The sequence below is a fragment of the Pongo pygmaeus genome, chromosome 16 (genome assembly GCF_028885625.2).
Source record: "Pongo pygmaeus isolate AG05252 chromosome 16, NHGRI_mPonPyg2-v2.0_pri, whole genome shotgun sequence".
Taxonomy (NCBI): Eukaryota; Metazoa; Chordata; class Mammalia; order Primates; family Hominidae; genus Pongo; species Pongo pygmaeus.
In genome coordinates, this window is record NC_072389.2 from 107,543,377 (window position 1) to 107,562,576 (window position 19,200).

A 19,200-nucleotide genomic window follows, 5' to 3' on the forward strand; every position below is an offset into this window, starting at 1 on the left:
CACCCCACATTCATCTCCTCCTTGTCCTGGACCAGCCTGATGATGTCCTCCTCCCATTGCCGCATCTTTGGCACTGCCCCCTGGCTGTGTTCTAAGGTGATGAACTTTCCTGCAGGAGGACGGGGCTCAGACTCTGAGGCCTCTCCGATGGCCTTGCAGCTCCCCCTGCCATGCCCTGGCCTCCCGCTCACTGATGGCTTCTGTCTTTCCAGTACTGGATGAATCGACGTTCTAGCTTCTCCACTCGCTACCTCAGGTCCACCTTCTCCTTCAGGAGGTCCGTAAGGCTGCTCTGGAGCCAAAATCATGGGGTCACATCATGGTAGCGACCTGCCCCACCCCTGCCCTTCTTGGCCCATGCCAGGACTCACTCACCTCCAGCTTCTCCATGACCTCCTGCACGGCCCGGTGGGTCTCCCCACTCACAGACTGGCCCCCAGTCACTGGGGCTGGGACCGCTGCCTCTGCTTCTGCTGGGCTGAGGCCACCGGTTGAGCCAGGTGCTGGCAGCACACCCTCTGCTCTTTCACCTGCTCTTGTAACTGTGCCTGCTTCTCCTGGGCATTGGCTCCAGCGGAGTTGAAAAATGCAACCTGAGGGCAAGAGGTGAGCATTCCTGTAGGGGCATACACAGAACAAACGGGGCAGAGAGGTGGAGCGCAGCCTCTTCCTTTGGGGCCTCAGAGAGTGCGCCTGTTGGTCACAGGTGAAATGGTGTCTGACCACTGGCTCCCGGAAGGGTCGAGGGTCCAGAGAAATCAGAAGGCAGGGAAACCAAGAGCATAAAGGGGTCTTGGAGGGACCACAGAGGAAGGTGGCAAAATGGGTGCCGGGGGAGTCAGGCTCACCATGGCCTCCCAGCTCTCCAGGTCCTCTGGGTTGCTCGGCATGGGCCGAAGTGCCTCCTCCTCCTCACTCTCCAGATGTCCTTCCTCCTCCATGTCCTGTGGGGGTGGCCAGAAGGGTCCTCAGACAACCCAACAAGGGAAGTACTGTAGGTCCACCTCTGCCTCCACCCTCACTGTGTAACCCTGAGTCAGCCACTACCCAGAGAGCAATGAGCTGCTGTTCTTTATTTTTACTTTTAAGAACCAAGATCAGGCGTAGTCCCACTACCGGTTGGTGCGGGAGTTCTGACCTGCTCCCTTTCTGACCTGGGCCAGTTCAGCCATCCTTAGGCAACTTGATGGCCCTCCACTCCCAGGAGGTCACCATATTGATGCAGAACTTAGTGCAGGCACCCGGTTGACATAAGGACCAGCTGTTCTAAAGGTCTCTTCCAACTCCTCAATCCTATGCTGCTAACAGTCCCCACTTCCTCCTGGGGCTCTCTCCTCTTCCTCTGGGCAGTCTCCCTTACCTTCCCCAGGGAGAGCCATGAGGCTCAACTGGGCCTGTAGGGGCTGGTTTTGCTGGCTGGCAGCTTCTAGGAGCTCCTAAGGGGCCAGGAAAGGGTGAGAAGGCACAGAGTTTGGTAGGTTGTCCCCCTTAGGGCCCCGGCCTCAGCTCCCTCCCCTGGGTCTCCTGCAACTTTTGGTGGGCTAGGTCAGCTACCACTTTGCCACAAGCTTCCTGCTGATGCAGCTGGTTCGTGAGCTGGGTCTGCTGCAGTAACTGGCTGTGTGGCACCTGCTTCTCAGAGGTCAGCTGCTGATAGGCGGCCACCTGCTCCTGATAGGTGGCCATGTACTGCTGCAGGTGACCCAGGTAATTGGGTGCTGCTGCAGACTCTGAGCCTCTTGGCTCTTCAGCTCCACCTGCAGGAAGACCCTGGGCATGAGGGCACGTGGTTGCTGGCTTCCAGATTCTGGGCCCATTAATAGGGTAGCAAGGGCATTGTGGGGCTCTGTCACCTGCCCAGGCCCCTGGCCCCTTGCTCCAGGCCTAAGTGACTGCCTCCTTTTCCTAGAACCCCATGCCTCCTTCCCCAGCCTCAAATCTCATACCCTCTTCTCACCATTTAAACTGTAGGCCACAGACTGGTGGAAAAGCCCTGGGAGCCAACCACCATCTGCTAACTGTACTACATGCCTAATGCTTTCCAAGTATTATCTCAATTAATCCTCAGCACCTCTGTAAGGAAAATGTTAACTTCCTTTTGAATTTAAGCAAACAGAGACTTAAAGATGCAAAGTACTTGAATGGTGACCAGTGGAACCGAGGCTGGAATCCAGTTTTAATCTAAGGAGCCTTTTTGTTTTGTTTGGAGACAGAGTGTCACTCTGTGGCCCAGGCTGGAGTGTAGTGGTGCAATCTCAGCTCACTGCAACCTCCACCTCCTGGGCTCAAGTGATTCTCGTGCCTCAGCCTCCTGAGTAGGTGGGATTACAGGCATGTGCCGTCATGCCCGGCTAATGTTTTTTTTTTTTTTTGGTAATTTTAGTAAAGATGAGGTTTTACTATGTTGGCCAGGCTGATCTCAAACTCCCAACCTCAAGTGATTCTCCTGCCTTAGCCTCCCAATATGCTGGGATTATAGGCGTGAGCCACCGCGCCTGGCATAAGGAGCCTCTTATACCACTGTCTCCCCCTATGACTGGGGCCTCCATGCCACTAGCTGGGATGATGATGTCCAGACCTGGGAGGAGCCCAGGGCTACCCACCTCTAAAAGTCAGAAGGCAGGAAGCAAGAAATCATCACAGGACTTCCCTGGAGGGTGCTGGGGTCACCTGCCCACAGGCTAGAGCTGCCTCTGGCCTGGCACCTCCCCTTCCAACAGGCTGGTGCCCACCTCCCAGCCCTTCTTGGATGGGGCAGAGGTTACCGCCTCCTTTACCTTGCCAAGCTTCTCCTGCAGCTCCTTTACTTGCTGCTCCAACTGCAGTGTGCTCTTGTTCTCATTGTTCTGGACAGAGAGAAGCAATCAGCAGCCACCCACTGCAGCTGGAGACCCCAGAACTTGGTGTCTGCCTCCCATGGCACCGGGAAGGGTGGAGGCAGGTTATAAAAATCATCCCCTCTCTCCCACAGCCACCAGAGCATGGCTCTGGCTCACAGGTGCCTTTAGAAGTAACATTTCACATGAGGGCTACACTGCCCCATTTTACAGGTGGGGAAACAAAGGCCTGGAGGGCTAGGGAGGAGGGCAGGCTCCCTAGGTGGGGCAATTCAGCAGCTCCTTGAAGCTACTCTGTGGCTCAGCCAGCTGCTGAAGCCTCACATCCTGCTCCCGAAGCCTCTCCCTCTGCTCCCAAAGCCTCTCATCCTACTCCCGAAGCCTCTCCTTTTGCCCTGATATCAGGACACTCATGTGCTTATTGTTGTCCACCTGGGCTTTGAGTTCTTCTGCCACTCTGTCAACCTCCTTCCTCAGGTGCTGCAGCTCCACCTCAGAGGGCACTGCTGGAGGCTCCGGGGGCAGGGGTTCAGCTGAGAAAGGAAGCAGACAATAAGGGCCTCTGGATTCTCAAAAAAACAAACAAACACAACCCTCCTCTTGGTGCACAGCTCCTCTCAGGCTCCCTGAACTTGGCCTCACTGCTACTGATCCCTCGCACCCAGATGGTAGCCAGTCTTCCAAGCCACTTTCAGAGAGCACTGTGGGTGGCTGACAATGGGCCCTCTTTGCTGATGGGGACACTGAGGCTCATGGAGATGACAAGACTTGCTGTCTCCTGGCACAGACCTCTTTCCCTCTGCCTCAAAGCCCTTCCATGCACCCACCTCCCTGGGGGATTCTAAGCCACCCCAACAGCCCTCTGATGCCAGTCCTGCTCCCAGGTCATGCCAGCCCCATCTTACCCATCTGGTTTTTGAGTTTGGACAAGCTCCTCTCCAGCTTCTTTCCCCGACATGTTTCATGCTTCTTCTCCTTCTTCAATGTGAGAACCTGCCCAAAGCACAGGGGGAAAGGGCCCTGGAGAGAGGGGCTGGGGGCTGGACAGGCTGCCATCTCCCTCTCTGCCCCCACCTCCACAAAGCCCAGACCCAGGACCACCTCTGGCTGTACTATTCCCATTTTACAGATGCCCAGAAAGATCCAGTGACTTATCTAAGGTGGGGGGTTGAAGGGTCAGATCTCACCTCCTGCAACATTTTCCTAATCCTCTGCTGCCACTGGGCCCTCTCTTCTTTTATATGTTGAGCATATTCATCTCTCTCTAGCTGGATTTGTTTAAGCAACTCTTTCAACTGCAAGAATGGGCACAGAAGTTAGGAAGGGCTGTCACTGGTCCTCAGCTGCTCCTGGCCACCTGGGTCATCTTCCTTCCACATCCCTCCCTCTACAAAACCTCACCTGTGTCATGTGTGCATTCAGCAGTGCCTGCTCCCGTATGGACCGCTCTAACTGCCACTCAATAACTGCTTTACTGCAGCTCGAGGTCTGATGGTGAAGAGTGAGAAGTTTCGATCTGGAGAGCCTGGGCCATTCCACACAGTGCCCCTTAAAAGGGCTGGGCTAGGCTCAATATACAACTCGGTCAGTAAAGATCAAGGCCTTCCCAAGCTTGTGGTCTAGTTTTTAAAAGAACTCAGTCAAGTTGGAAGGGACAGGGAAAGAGATTGAATTTACAGCTGGCTAACAGAGGCCCAGAGAGATCAGATAATATTGCTTTGTTATTACTGTTATTGCTACCACTGTTTGAACTTTTATGGAGTGCTTCACCAGGTACCATGCTAGCAATCCCATTTAATCCTCGCAACCACCATAGGAGACACAGTTACTATGATTACCTATGTTATGTAGATGAAAACACATGGAGTATTCAAGGTTAAGTGCTTGCCTAAGATCACTTAGGCAGAGCTGGGATTTGAACACCCAGGTCTATGCGATTCGCTAAGCCCATTTTTCTTGCTAGGGGTGGGGTCACAGATAGGAAGGGGAAAATTAATCTTTTGTTCACTTTTTGAATGGATGATACATTCACATAGTCCAAAACTCAGAAGGTACAGAAGGGAAGTATCTCCCAGCCACCCTGTTGCTCTCTCCTGAGTTTTTTATGAACCCTTGCAGACAAGTTTTATGTATATTATCATAGTATGCACACACACACACACACAGGCACACACACACACAAGTTTCCTCTCTCTACAGAAATGGTGACATATTAAAGGTACTCTTCTGTACCTTCACAGTAGAAGTACCTAATACCCCACCTAGGACTTGGCCAAGACCACAGCCAGGTAAGGGCAGGGCAGGCACTTGGCCTCCAAGCTCTGCGTCCAGTGCTCGCTCCCCACAGTGGCCCCCAACTCACCCACAGCAGCTGACTCAGCCCCAGGCTGCTCTAACAACCATACACAAAAGCAGCGGGAAATGGCCATGCTGCTTTCTGGGCAGGACACTCCATCCTGCAGAAGGGACCTTTAGGCTCACTCCTCCATCTAGGAAGCCAAGCTGCCAAGGGATGGGGCAAGTGGCTGAACTCACACTGTCCTCCTTCTTCTCCTGTGTGGTGGTGACAGCAGAGAGAGCCCACTCTAACTCTGCTATACGCTGCAATGAATGTTGCAGGTGGATGGCCAGACCCTTGGACTCATCTGTAATGAGAGACTTGAGATGGGGCCCAAAGGACTCTCCCTAAAGACATGTCAAAGTGCCAGGTGGAAAGATGACAGGGTGCCCAGATTCCTACCTTCAAAATTCTTGAGAGAACATTTCCTGTGATATAGGTCCGTATTTAGTTTCCCTTTCTGTGTGTTCAATCTCTGGATTTGAACCTTTGGGAGAAAAGCCAAGCAAGTGCTGAAAGAGAAGGAAAGAAACATTCTCTGGAGGACAGGAGGGAACTGCACACCCTCCACTCACCTCTAGCTCCCTTTCAGCTTTCTGTTTCTCATTGTTTGCTTTCTTTTCCTATAGGAAGAGGAAGACAGAGCTCTTACCGGGGGGAGGCAGAGATGGCACAGCAAGAGACATGCCCCCAGAATGCCACCAATGCCCCAGGACAGGCCCATCCATGGGACCAGGTTACCAGGGACCCTGTGGGGATGGGGTGGAATCTGAGGGGTGAGCCTTCTTCCCCAAGCTGGGAGTGGGTGAGATGAGACTGGGGCCTCTACATCTGAGTGCCCCCCAAACCCAGCAGTCATGTCATGAGCAAACAAAGAAATCATGTTACTTCTTCCAGCTGATGTTCCACTTGTTTCTTCTGTTGCTTCTGTTGGGAGAGTCAAATTAAGGTGATGGAGGGTGGCCCCCTCAGCTCTACTCCCCAGACCAGGAAGCGGTAGGCAGGGACCAGGAATGGATTTTAAAGGCAAAGTTCTCAGATCCAGTGGGAACACGAACTGGTAAACTCTCTTCAAGCTCCCAAGGACAGAGGATTTGGGTCTTTGTTGGTTTTTGCCCACAGCCACAAAACTCAAAAGTCTGAATCTGGAATCTCTTGAGAGAAGAGTAACATAAACCTCTAGAGATGGAGTTTGAGAAAGGCCCCTCTTTCTGCCAGCTTGTGATTTAGAAAAGTGCATTCATTCAATAAACATTTACTGAGCACATATGGGCCAGGTATGGTTCTTCACAGCAGATATAGGATGGAAAAGGACTGACAGGAGCCCTTGGCCCTGAGGTTTCCACTCTAGGGGGCCTTTAAGTCTTGGACTCTCAGAGCTGACAGAGACCTTTGATACTCACTACCTCCTCTCAAAACACGAGCCCAAAAAGGAGAGGTGGCTTGTCCAGAATCAAAGAGCAAATTAGTGACTGAGTCACGGCAGAAATATGGGGCCCCTGACAACCAGTCGGGCTAGCAGTTCCCCGAGTGGCAACAACCCCAGGGCATGTGTAGCAAGGACTCAAGCAGGGGTGTCTGGAGAGGAGAGGGTCGGCAAAGAGGGCAGCAAAAGAAGGGCCATGCTGCATGTTCTGGGGTTCCTCCAGGTGAGGCCTGGATGCCCCAGCTCCTTATTTGCCCTTGGCGCCAGGGGCCCAAAGCCCCTTTCTTCAGGGCCCCAAGGGGAAATGAGCCCAATATTGGCAGCGTGGAATCAGGGGACCCCACTGGACTCTGACCAAAGATTTGATGGTGTTCTTCAGTTGACTGATTTTTACAGACCTGGAGTCTGGGACTACTGCTGGTTCTTGGCACGGGCTCTGAGGCACATGCAGCGAGGAGGAGGTGCAGGAGGAGTGGAGTGGGGGGAGAGGTAGAGAGAACAATCATTAGGGCTGCAGTATGTGTGGACTGTCTCAGCAGGCAGAGGGGCACCTAGTCCCTGCTGTGGGAGGAGGTTGGAGGGCTGGCCTGCAGGGTCACTGCACCTCAACCCAGAGCCTCTTACCTCCAGATCCTTCAGGGTAGCAGATGATGTAGGGCCCTCCCTGTGGATACCTGGTGCTGACTACAAGAGATGAGAGTGCACATGGAGATGTTCTGTCCCCCTCAGTGTCTGAGCCTTCTGACTTCCTTTCTTCCCCATCAACTGGCAACATTTTCTTTTCTGCCTATCTTGGACATTTTCTCCCAAAACTCTTTGTGCCAACTTCTCTCCTGGTTTTTGTCTCCCCACCATCCCACCGTGGGGCCCTTTCAGTGACTTCTGATGGCAAGTGGCTGTTCTCATTGTCCTGGCTTCCCCTTGAGACTGGGGATGAGGAAAATCAAACAGCAATGACCATATCCTGGGTGTCCTGAGTGTTTACAGTAGGCCATGTACTAGGCATTAACATAAAAACAACAATAACAAATCTCACTTAAACTTCACAAAAGGAAGTCAAACAGTACCACCTCTATTATACAGATGTGAAAAGAGAGGCCCAAAGAGCTCAAGCAACTTGCCCTAAACCATATCCCTGGCAGATGGAGAAGCAGGATTCAAACCCAGAATTCTTAACCAGTACCTAACAGTCCATCCACAATCCTAACAATTACCCTCTACTGCCCCTTGGGTCCCCTTTCCCCAGGAGCCTGGCCAGCCAAGACTCACATCCCCAGGTGAGTGGCCACCACCAGAGGTGGCTGTCTCAGGGCCACTGCCATTTGTTTTCCTGTTCCTCTCTGCTCCTGCTGGAACACCAGGGCTGTTTCTCTGCCAATATTCTTTTAACTGTGGGAAAGAAGAGCAGTAATACTCATGAGAACTATCAGCCACATCCTCCTTTATAGTTTTTACAAAATACTCTTATACACCATCTGATTTAATGACACCAACAACTGTACAAGGTGTTGTCACAATCATTTAGTGACTGAGAGGGATTGATATCATGGCTAGAAAAAAAAGAAGAAAGGAAGGAAGGAAGAGAGAGAGAGAAAGAAAAAGAAAGAGAAAGAAAGGAAAGAAGGAAGGAAGGAAAGAAAGAAAAGAAAGAAAGAAAGAAAGAAGGAAAGCAAGCAAGAAAGAGGTGATACTGGAACTTTGAAACTCAGTCTTCTGACTCCAAGCTCTGGGGTTTTGCCAAGAATTAGCAGCTGCCAGAGACCAAAACAAGAGGCAGAGGTAGAAAAGTAAACATTAAGTAGGCAGGAACTGTATGCCGTGTGGTTTAGAGTCATACATCCTCACACGTCTGTTAGTGTGAACAAGTGCACCAGTATCTCTCAAACTCTTATATCAATGTGTCCTCATGGCAGAAGGCAGCCTTTCTGTTAAATCTGGGAATTTATCAGAAAGAGGACAACCCAAACCTCATTTCAGAGAGAAGTCTGGTATACTCTTAGAAACCTATGTGACTGTCATCCCTAAGTACATTAATGCTTTTTCTCATGATCTCAGGAGAATCAAGGGAAACTGAGGCTTCAGAAAGATGTCCCACATTATTCTGTGGCACTCAAAGTACCCCAGGTTGAGATAATATGAGGAAAATTCAAGCTGTCAAGTTCAATTTCCCAAGATCTATTCCACAGAAGATGAGCAAATCTCACTTTGGAGACCACTGAATGAAGGGCAGTCTGGTCCCAGAACCATGGAGAATTAGAATATGAGGTGGAGAACTCAGGAAAGAAATGTTAAAATCTCTCTGGAAAGTAGAAGCCTGGGAGAAAAACCAAACCCAACCCATTCCCCCACTGCCACCCAGAGACACTGTCAACATTTTGAGCTCATGGGGAAAGTGTAGGCTTTTTCCATTGTCAATGTCTATGTTAAGGGAGTAAGGCAGCCTGAAACCTCTTGCTCCTAGGTCCCATAGTCCATTCCCCTTCCAGCTGGAAATTTGTGCTGTGACCAGAGGAAACAGAAATGGGGTGAGAACGCTTAGGGGACTGGGTTGTAAGATCAAAGGCTGGTCTTGCAGTAATGACAGTTCCTAGGCAAACTGTGACATCACTACATTCCACTCCTCCTGGTTAGGGGGAGGGACAACATCAGCGCAATGTCTGAGTCGCCGCTCCACAACAGGGGAGGGAAACACAGGGTTGAGACCCAGGTCCTTGGAGACGCCAGCGCAAAGAGCCCAGGGAGGTCGACCTTGAGGCAGCAGGAGGGGAGGGCACAGTCTGCAGCAGGGAGCCCCAGGAGTCACCAGCCCAAAGTCACCCAGGGATGACTGATGATGGTGGGGCCTGGGGCTGGGGGACCCAGGTCCTTGGAGACACAAGCCCAAAGAGCCCAGGGAGGTTGAGCTTGGGGCGTCTGGAGGTGAGGGCCTAGTAATAGAGTGGGGATCCCCAGGACTTACCCACTCAAAGTCAACCTGGGGCAATTGGCAAGGGCAGGGACTGGGCTGCTTGCTGAAGGGGCAGGGCTGACTGACAAGACTTTGTTGGGGGAACCCCAGAGGTGCTGCAGTTGGGCGGCCCAGTCCAGTGTGCCTCAGGAGTGGTATGGACTCTGGCAGTGGTCTTCTCATCAGAGGGGATCTGTGGTTGTGTTGGGGGGCCAAGACCTGGTGCGTTTTTAACTTTTTCTTTGCTGCAGCCAATTTGTTCTGTCGAGTTTCTTCTGCCATTGTGGGGTGGGGAGGGAGGTGGGGTGGGGAGGGAGGCAGGGTGGGGAGGGAGGCGGGGTTGGGGCCACATCAGCGAAATCCCAGTGAGCACTGATGAACACCTCCACTCGCCTACCAGGCAGCTGTGTGACTGAGCCAGAGGAGGTGTAACCAGGGCCCCAGTAGAATGCAGAACAGGGGCGTGTCCTTCATGCTCCAAGCCCATTGGTCAGTGACAAAGATGAAAGGAAAGGGGGCGTGGCCAGGCAGCAGTTTGTCCAGAGGGCCCTGTGGCTCACAAGGAAAGCTGCCCATGCAACTGCTGTCCCCGCCCACTCTAAGAGAGTGGAGGGACCACCCACTCTGGGACAGGGGAGGGGCCGGCTTTTGCTTTAAAAGCTTTAAAACTTTAAAAAATATATGTGTGCATACTTTATATATATGTGTGTCTGTGTGTGTGTATCTATGTGTTCCTCCAGAGCTGTCTTCATTATCCAGCTTCTATGCAAGGTCTATGACTTTGGCCTATATTTTTAGTCTTCAAACACAGTACAAAAATTACCAGTATTACCATAACCGAGATAAAGATCCTATAAAAATAGAAAATCCATAGCGTGCTTGATGATTAATGAAGCAGACTATATTATCCAACATTCCAATAAGGTAAAATAATCACAATGTTTCTCTTTTTTGGAAAAATGTTTCTCTTTTTCTCCTACGTTATTGTTAACATTTTTTTTCTTAAACAAGAAACATGTTTGATATCTGTAACAACACAAAGCTTTTGGGCCAGATGTGGTGGCTTGCAACTGTAATCCCAGCACTTTGGGAGCCCGAGGCAGGTGGATCACCTGAGGTCAGGAGTTCGAGACCAGCCTGGCCAACATGGTGAAACCCCATCTCTACCAAAAATACAAAAACTAGCCAGGCATGGTAGTGGGTGCCTGTAATCCCAGCTATTCGGGAGGCCAAGGCAGGAGAATCACTTGAACCTGAGAGACGGAGGTTGCAGTGAGCCAAGCTCACACCACTGTAGTCCAGCCTGGGTGACAGAGTGAAACTCCATCTCAAAAGAAATAAAATAAAATACAAAATAAATTTAAAAAGCTTTCCATTTAATAAGCACTCAAAGCTCTTTACTGGTTTGAGACAAATACAAGGCCCATTTTTCTAGAATCACCTGGCCTCTCTAAGCCTTGCAAATGAAACTGAATTTCTCACTTGATACTTGGTCATGACTTGCAATCATGAAAACCAAGAATTGTGTTATGTCACTGTGTACTGCTTGTTACCTGAATTCCACACTAGGCTGGGATCAAGGGTTGAATCTTTCAGATTTGCTCCGTAACCTGTGTGCTTCTTATCCCAGACCAAACCAAGTTTTTATCTAGAGTTCTACAATTTACAGTTAGTAGACAAGAGTAATGTAATCTCTGGACTAGCAGCACCAGCAGCACCTGAGAAATCTTTATAAGTGCAAATTCCCAGGCCCTACCCTGGACCTGGTGAATCAGAAACTCTGGAGTAGGGCTCAGCAATCTGTGCTGCAGTCATCCCTCCAGGTGTTTAAGATCCTCTGCCATACAGCAGGTAGAAAAATGTGTTTCCTTCTGTATGTCCAAAGCCAGGGATACCATATGTTCTGTCTTGATATGAAACAATGACATGCAATTAAGACACATAACACGTAACTCTCCTCACTACTCCCACCCTCCATCCAATGTGTTTATTTTCATGAGTTCCATAAGAAAACAAGCGGCAACCAGAGGTTTACTCTAAAAAGTATGTTACAAGTATCAGTTCTCATCCAGCCTGATCTCATACAAAACCATTTCCATCCTCTTACTGCTAAAGTTTTAAAAAAGTGTCTTCACAATGTAAGACTCAGGCACACTAGGAGTTCTATAATAAAACACCAAGTAGATTGGAATGTCCAAACTTACTAGAGAAGAAAAGTGGAATCATTGGGTATATTTTCAAATTGCATTCAAAGGAAATTTAAGTTCTGAATTTGTTCACCTTCATACTTCCAAGTTAATAGAATTCAACCAGAGCACTCCATTCCTTCAAAGCCTCTAGCCAGGCAAAGTTTTACTGTATTACTTCTTGCTTTCAATGGATATAAAGCAGAGTCCTGGTAGGCACATTTTGTATACCTGCAAAGATGCAGAACTAAAGAGTTCCATCTGTTCCATATTAAAACAAAAGTCCTGTAAACCTTGGGTGGTGAGTGTAATACTTCAGCACTAGCACCAAAGCCTCAAATAGGAAAAGATACCAAGAACACCACTAGCAAACAAAACTAAACTCTCGGCCGGGAGCAGTAGTTCGCACCTGTAATCCCAGCACTTCCACAAGCCAAGGTGGGAAGATTACTTGAAGTCAGGAGTTCAAGACAAGCCTGGGCAGCATAGCGAATTCACATCTCCACAAAAATTTTTAAAAATAGCTAGGTGTGGTGGCACACACCTGTAGTCCTAGCTGCTTGGCAGGCTGAGGTGGGAAAATTGCTTCTGCCCAGGAATTTAAGGCTGCAGTAGCTATGATTATGGGACTGCATTCCAGCCTGGGTGACAGAACAAGACCCAGATAATTACATTCTCTCCTGCTCCTGTTTACACTAAAATCACTAAGTTAAAACGCTTTGAAATTTGGCAGGATAAAAATTAAGTGAAATGTGACTTTGGAGTTTGGAGAGAGAAAGAAAGAAGGAAGGAAGGAAGGGAGGGAAGGAAGGAAGGGAGGGAGGGAAAGAAAGAAGGAAGGAAGGAGAAAAGGAAAAGGAAAAGAAAGGAAAGGAAGAAGGAAGGAAGGAAAAGGAAAGAAAGGAAGGAAACAAAGGAAAGAAAAAACAAAAGAAAGAAAAAAAGGAAAAGAAAGGAAAGGAATTAATATACATCCAACCATTAAAAATGATGATGCCAGAAAATATTTACTGCCACAGAAATATGCCCAAAATATAGAAAGTGACAAAAGGCTATCTATTATGATTCTACTTTTTAAAATGTTTACATGCATAAAAAAGTATAAAAAGCAACAAACCAGAATGTTTTGAGTGACAAATATTTTTCTTAATATTTGTCATCCAAATTATTATAATCAGGGAGAAGTGTTTTCATTTATTTATATTTAAATCTCTTTTCTTTTTCTTATTTTTTCTCCCATATGTATCCCATGTAGGCTAGAATCCCTGCCTCTTGAGGGAAACCGCCCACTTTTGGGAATTGCACTACATAAAGCTGCCCCATCTTCCTTTGAAGAGATCTGGAGACATTTTTGTTTCAAATTGTTTTATTTTTCTCAGAATATATATATATATATATATATATGTGTGTGTGTTTTTAATATATGAAATTCAGGAAAAGACAAAGGAAAGGCTGACTCCCTTCCACCCTCCTGGGGCTACTCTTCCAGGATTGTTTATCCTGATAATTAACATTATTGCATGAAGACCCAGTTGAGAAAAAAATTCTGTGGGAAATTCATTCTTTAATAGTTAATAAAAGCCTTCACATGCTGAGTGTCAAAACCTGCAATTTCTCTTGATCCTTAAAAGGCTTGTAAATAAGACAGTTCAGTTGAAGAAACTATACTGTTAAAGTCAAATATTTTTGGAAATCAGCTTTGAGTCTTGGGGATTTAGAAATTTACATAAATGATCTGACTCTCAGCAAGCTCTAAATAAACAATAACTATTTGATGGGATAATTTAAAGAGAGCCTCCCATCACAGTGATCACTACCTGCAAAAGTGATAATTCACTAAAAAATTATGCCTCACTTTGTAATAACTTAATATCACAGTGGTAATTTTTAATCAATAAACTGGAATATAATCAGATTGGGGAAAATGTAAATCTGTATCAGTCCAGTGAAACCTACCAGCAGGGAGAGAAAAGATAAAAATATAAAAATCAGATTGAATTTTGGGGGAAAGCTTAAAAGAAATGCAGTTATGCCTCTGCTGCCATACTCAGCATGGGACATAAAGAGCCCCACCACAGGGCTTGAATTTACAGAAGTCTATCCAGCACAGCTTTATCTGACATTGGGTCTTCCTAACAAACAAAAAGAAATCTTATACTCTTGCTTGTTAGTATTTAATACATGCATTATGTGCTTTTTAATTTTTTGGTCTACTAAAGAGTAGCTGATAGTGCTGTTTCGAAGGCATATCTTCTCTGCTTCTGACTAGCAATATGAAATTGGTTAAGTTATTCAACATCTCTACATTTCAGTTTCAGGAAATGAAGTGGACAAAGAAGACCATCATTAGGCAACATGTACCTCCAGTATTCTGTATTATGTGGAGATATCAAGTCCGTATGTGATTACTCAAATCATAGTTCCAAAAGAGTTCAGAATGAGACATATAGAATTGAAAGTCCTGTTTATACAGATACTGGTTAAAGCCCAGGGATTAGATGGGTTTAAAATGCTTTATCTCTATATAGAAAAGAGTACAGGACCAGGAAAGGGCCCAGGGGCATACCATGATTGAGCTGAGGAGACAGTAAGAGAGTTTCAGTGACAAAGGAAATGCAAGGAGAGGATGGGGTTTGTGAAACCAGGAGAAGAAAGCCTTCATCACAGAAGCAAGTGATAAACTTCACTGAACACTTCTAAGACATTTTGGACAAGAATAGAAGAGTTACCTTTGGATTTCACTGCATGTAGCTTAACAAAAGTTCATAAAGGCAGTGAAAATGAAAGCTCAATTAGAGTGGTCTTAGGAGAGAATTCAGGTGATGAAGTAGAGAATGCGACTATAGATGGCTCTTTCTAGAAGTTTTACTTTTAAGGGTAGCAGAGAACTAGAGTAGAGCTGCATATTTAGTTCCCCCTCCTCTCTCTCCTCCATCTCCAGTTTCTTCTTCTTTCCATGAGTGTAACAGAATGAAATTTAGGGCATAATCCTGTAGAAGGTAAGAAATTAATGATGCAGGAAAGAGATTGGATAATTGTCCAAAATAAGTAAGTTCTCAGGCGATGCAAGGCAGTGGGCTCTAGCACACAAAGGGGTTGACATCTGATAGGAATTTAGTTGTTTTATCCACATAATTATTTTTTCAGAGAAAAATTAATGATTTATTGATTATTTTTTCAGAGAAAAATCTAATTGTGAAAATATAGCTGAAAACCAAACATTAGCTCTATGTGTGTGGTAACTTGTGATGTAAAATGCATTTCTCAATAAAGGTCCTGGTCAAAAATTTTAAAAGTAAAATACCTTGAGGGAACTATAGTTAGAGGACAGCAGGATGAAGGATAATCATCAGAAAGAATACAAAGTGGGCCAGGCATGGTGGTTCATGCCTGTAAACCCAGAGCTTCAGGAAGTGTTGTTGGGAAGATCACTTGAGGTCAGGAGTTTGAGACCAGCCTGGGCAACCTAGACCCCCATCTCTACAAAAAAAAAAAAAAAAAAGAAGACTACAGAGTAGAAAAAGCAGAGTGAAACAGAATCTTCAATACAAACAGTAGGGGGATTTTAGCAAAGAGTAGCTGACTTAGATGGTGCTAAGATTTGTATGGAGTTCAGTGCTGAGAGGTCTTTTTAAAAAGCAATTTAAATGTGAATATTGCCTTGTTTACATAGCTCAAATAAAATGCAGTATAATGTGCAGAAAACAAAAAAAAGTAAAAAGCTTAAATAATCTTTATTCTTAGGACAATGTTTTTCAAATAAGGATTATGGCTCACTATTGGGTCATAACATAAAATACACTTCTTATCGTGGATGGCTCCAAGAAAAAGAAAACCCAAGTTTAAGAAGGCTCACCAATAGAGAGTTTACCTATGTCATATAAGAAGTCCCAGTTATACATCCACTAATAATAGATCCAGGTACATGCTAGTGTTTGCATTTTGGAACGGTCTTTCTCTCACGTTTGTTGTCTCATGGTCACAAGGTGACAGATTATCCCAGGCCTCATGTTTACATTCAAAGACTGAAAAACACTGTGGTGAGTAGGAAATGCCCCTCCCCAGAGGTGACTCCCAAGTCCTCATTCCCAGACCTGTGACTGTGTTGCCTTACATTGCAGATGTGCTCTGCAGATGTGATTAAATTAAGGATCCTGACATGAAGGGATTCACCTGTCTTATCTGGGTGAGTTCAATGGAATCGTAAGAGTCAAGGGAGCCAGGAGGTTCAGACAGGGAGGTGTGACCACGGAGGCAGAATGATGTGCAGTGAGAAAGACTATTCATGGGCTTGTGAAGTTAACTGAGCAGAATGTAGGGTTTTCAGGATATTGGCAATGAGAAAATGATAGCGGTGAGTGAAATCATCTGGATGTTCCAGGGGAGAACCTGAATAGCTTTCTTTGCAGTTGGTCAGCTGTTCATTTTACTCAGAAACTGAGATATGCTGCTACTTTTTTGCACATCCCTCCCCTGCCTTTCTTGTTCAACAGATGGCCACCTGTACTAATGCTTTCAGGAATGTGAGGCTACTGGACATGAAGGCCATCAGCTCCTCCAAACTCATATATATATATTCTATCTATCTATCTATCTATCTATCTATCTATCTATAGCTCACTGAAACCTTTGCCTCCCTTTTCAAGTGATTCTCCTGCTTCAGCCTCCTGGGTAGCTGGGATTACAGGCGCGCACCATCACGCCCAGCTATTTTTTGTATTTTTTGTAGAGACATCATGTTGTCCAGGCTGGTCTCAAACTCCTGACCTCAAGTGATCCTCCCACCTCGGCCTCCCAAAGTACTGGGATTACAGGCATGAGCCTCCGTGCCTGGCCTCCATTATATTTTTAATCCCTCCCACTCCCACAAATCCTCTTGCACTTTGTCAGTCATTTGTCTCTCCTGAGTCTTTAATGTCTCTCGTTCTAATGATGCTTTCCCCTTAGGTCAAGTCATACTCAACATTCTCTGTCTGTCTCCCTTACTAAATCTACTGTGCTTAACCCTTAAATACAAAGTGTTCCCAGATTTTCATCTTATCTAAACTCTCTCTTCACACTTTAATTAGGTGATCTTTTCTCTCACCTACAACTCTCAAATCTGTATCTCCAGCTCTGATAATACCCATGAATCCCAGGTATGTATACCTGACTGCCTGCTGGATAGTCACCTGAAGTTAAAAAAAAAGAATATTTATAATTGAAATTATTCCCACCCTTCTTTCATCCCACCCAAAACGTGTGCATTTTCTTTGTTCCTTCTCTCTAGGACCATCTCCACTCTGCAGCCGACAACTGAAGCCAGACATTAGGGCACCATGGTTAACTCTCATTAGCTGGAAACATTATTGTTATTTGTTTAGCATAACTTAAATATGATGTATTTTATATATTTAAAAATATAATTTGTGACCCCACATAGGGTCCTGAAGTTGATGCAGATGCTTGAGGTATTGTATTGTATATATTTATTTTCAGCTGACTTAGTCACTGGAGGCAGATGTGTGAAGGAAGTCTCCTTCAGTGACTCATCAGAGAAACTCAAAATAAGTTGCCAGGAATAAAACAGCATAATTTTAAAGGAATTCTCTTCTTACACATTGTGCACCTGTCAACCTCAGACTGGATAAATTAATTATGTTGTGATAGGATAGCCCCAGAGAGCCAGCCTTTCAAGATCTATTCTTCTCTATAATCAATATAGCAATTTAGCATTTGAACCTGCCTCCAAGCAAAAGGGCATACAACCAACTGTGAAAAATCTTTGTGTTCTACTCAGAGTCCTCTGTTGGTCATGGGAAATTATTTTTAGTTAAAAAATCAAAAATTAAAAAGAAAAATTATCATTATGGCTACTATTCTTTTCAAGTTGAACATAAAAGTTGAGATCAACCTGTAAACTTCTATGTTCAGGCAAAGAACACAAAAATTGATGAAGATAAAAAATGTGGTTGGCTTATTGGGAAAAATCATCATTTTTAATTAAAGAAAATAAAATATTGAAAGTAAATATACCAAGCAAGAATTATAGAATTAATGTTATCAAAATGACATGAATGGTCTCATATACTAGGCAATACCTCCGCCTCCCAGGTTCAAGTGATTTTTGTGCCTCAGCCTCCCATGTAGCTGGGACTACAGGTGCAATCCACCAACGTCTGGTTAATTTTTGTATTTTTAGTAGAGGTGGGGTTTTGCCATGTTTGCCAGGCTGATCTTGAACTCCTGACCTCAAATAATCCACCTGCCTTGGATTCCCAAAGTGCTGGGATTAAAGACATGAGCTACTGTGCCTGGATTGGGGGTGGGAAACCCCAACCTCCCTCTGTGCTCTTTGATAACAAGCTGGTCTGTGATTTTTGAGCATATCTTCTCTTATTAGTCCAAGGCACTCACAGTTATCCAGGAAACCTCATCTCCCTTTGCAAACCACAGCCCTCCCATGCACAAACTGCTGGTAAACACCTGAGCATGCTATGCTACTTTAGATTTTTGCATTTCTGTATATGCAGCTTCGTCTACCACAGCTCAAAGCCAAGCTATCGTTCAGCTGTCACCTCTTTGGTAAAGCCTCTTTACATTTTCCAATCATATTTTATTACTTTGTCTTTTATGTGTACCTTTCAATACTATACTTATCACTCTATTTAAAAATATTTCGTTACCTTTCTCTCATCTGCACTGTGAATTCTTTGAGGGATAGTCCATGACTCTTGTTCCTCATCTTCCTTCTTTTTTATGATCATCTTCTATATAATAGAACTTGGTATATTACAATTCCAATTAGTGTTTGTAGAAGTGATTTGAACCCATGGTCATCTCATCCTTTTCCCTACCATCTTACTCAATAACCTATAACATTAAAAAAGTTTTGTCAAGAGAATTAATTAGACACTGCAAAGGGCATAACTGAAACAGAAAATATACCCCAAACCTAGAAATGCAAATCAAAACCATGTGGACCGAGCAAATAAATGTGATACCTCCTTATTCCTGCAAGAATGGCCATAATCAAAACATAAAAAAAATAGATGTTGGTGTGGATGTGTTGATCAGGGAACACTTATACACTGCTGGTGGGAATGTAAACTAGTACAGCCACTATGAAAAACAGTGTGGAGATTCCTTAAAGAGCTAAATGTAGAACTACCATTTGATCCAGCAATTCCACTACTGGGTACATAGAGATAAAGGTGTCGTTATATGAAAAAAGATAGTTGTACATGCATGTTTATAGCAGCATAATTCGTAATTGCAAAATCATGGAACCAACCCAAATGCCCATCAACAAGTGGATAATGAAACTGTGGTATATGTATGTGATGGAATACTACTCAGCTATAAAAAGTATTGAATTAATGGCATTTGCAGTGACCTGGATGAGATTGGAAACTATTATTTTAAGTGAAGTAAACTCAGGAATGGAAAACCAAACATTGTATGTTCTCACTGATATGTGGGAGCTA

The 19,200-nt window shown here is 45.6% G+C and overlaps 2 pseudogenes; both read right to left on the reverse strand.

Moving 5' to 3' along the window:
• Positions 1 to 312: 312 nt before the first annotated feature.
• LOC129013913 (golgin subfamily A member 2-like) lies at positions 313 to 930 on the reverse strand (annotated as a pseudogene).
• Positions 931 to 1,301: 371 nt separating this feature from the next.
• Positions 1,302 to 10,025, reverse strand: LOC129013775 (putative golgin subfamily A member 8F; annotated as a pseudogene).
• Positions 10,026 to 19,200: the final 9,175 nt, after the last annotated feature.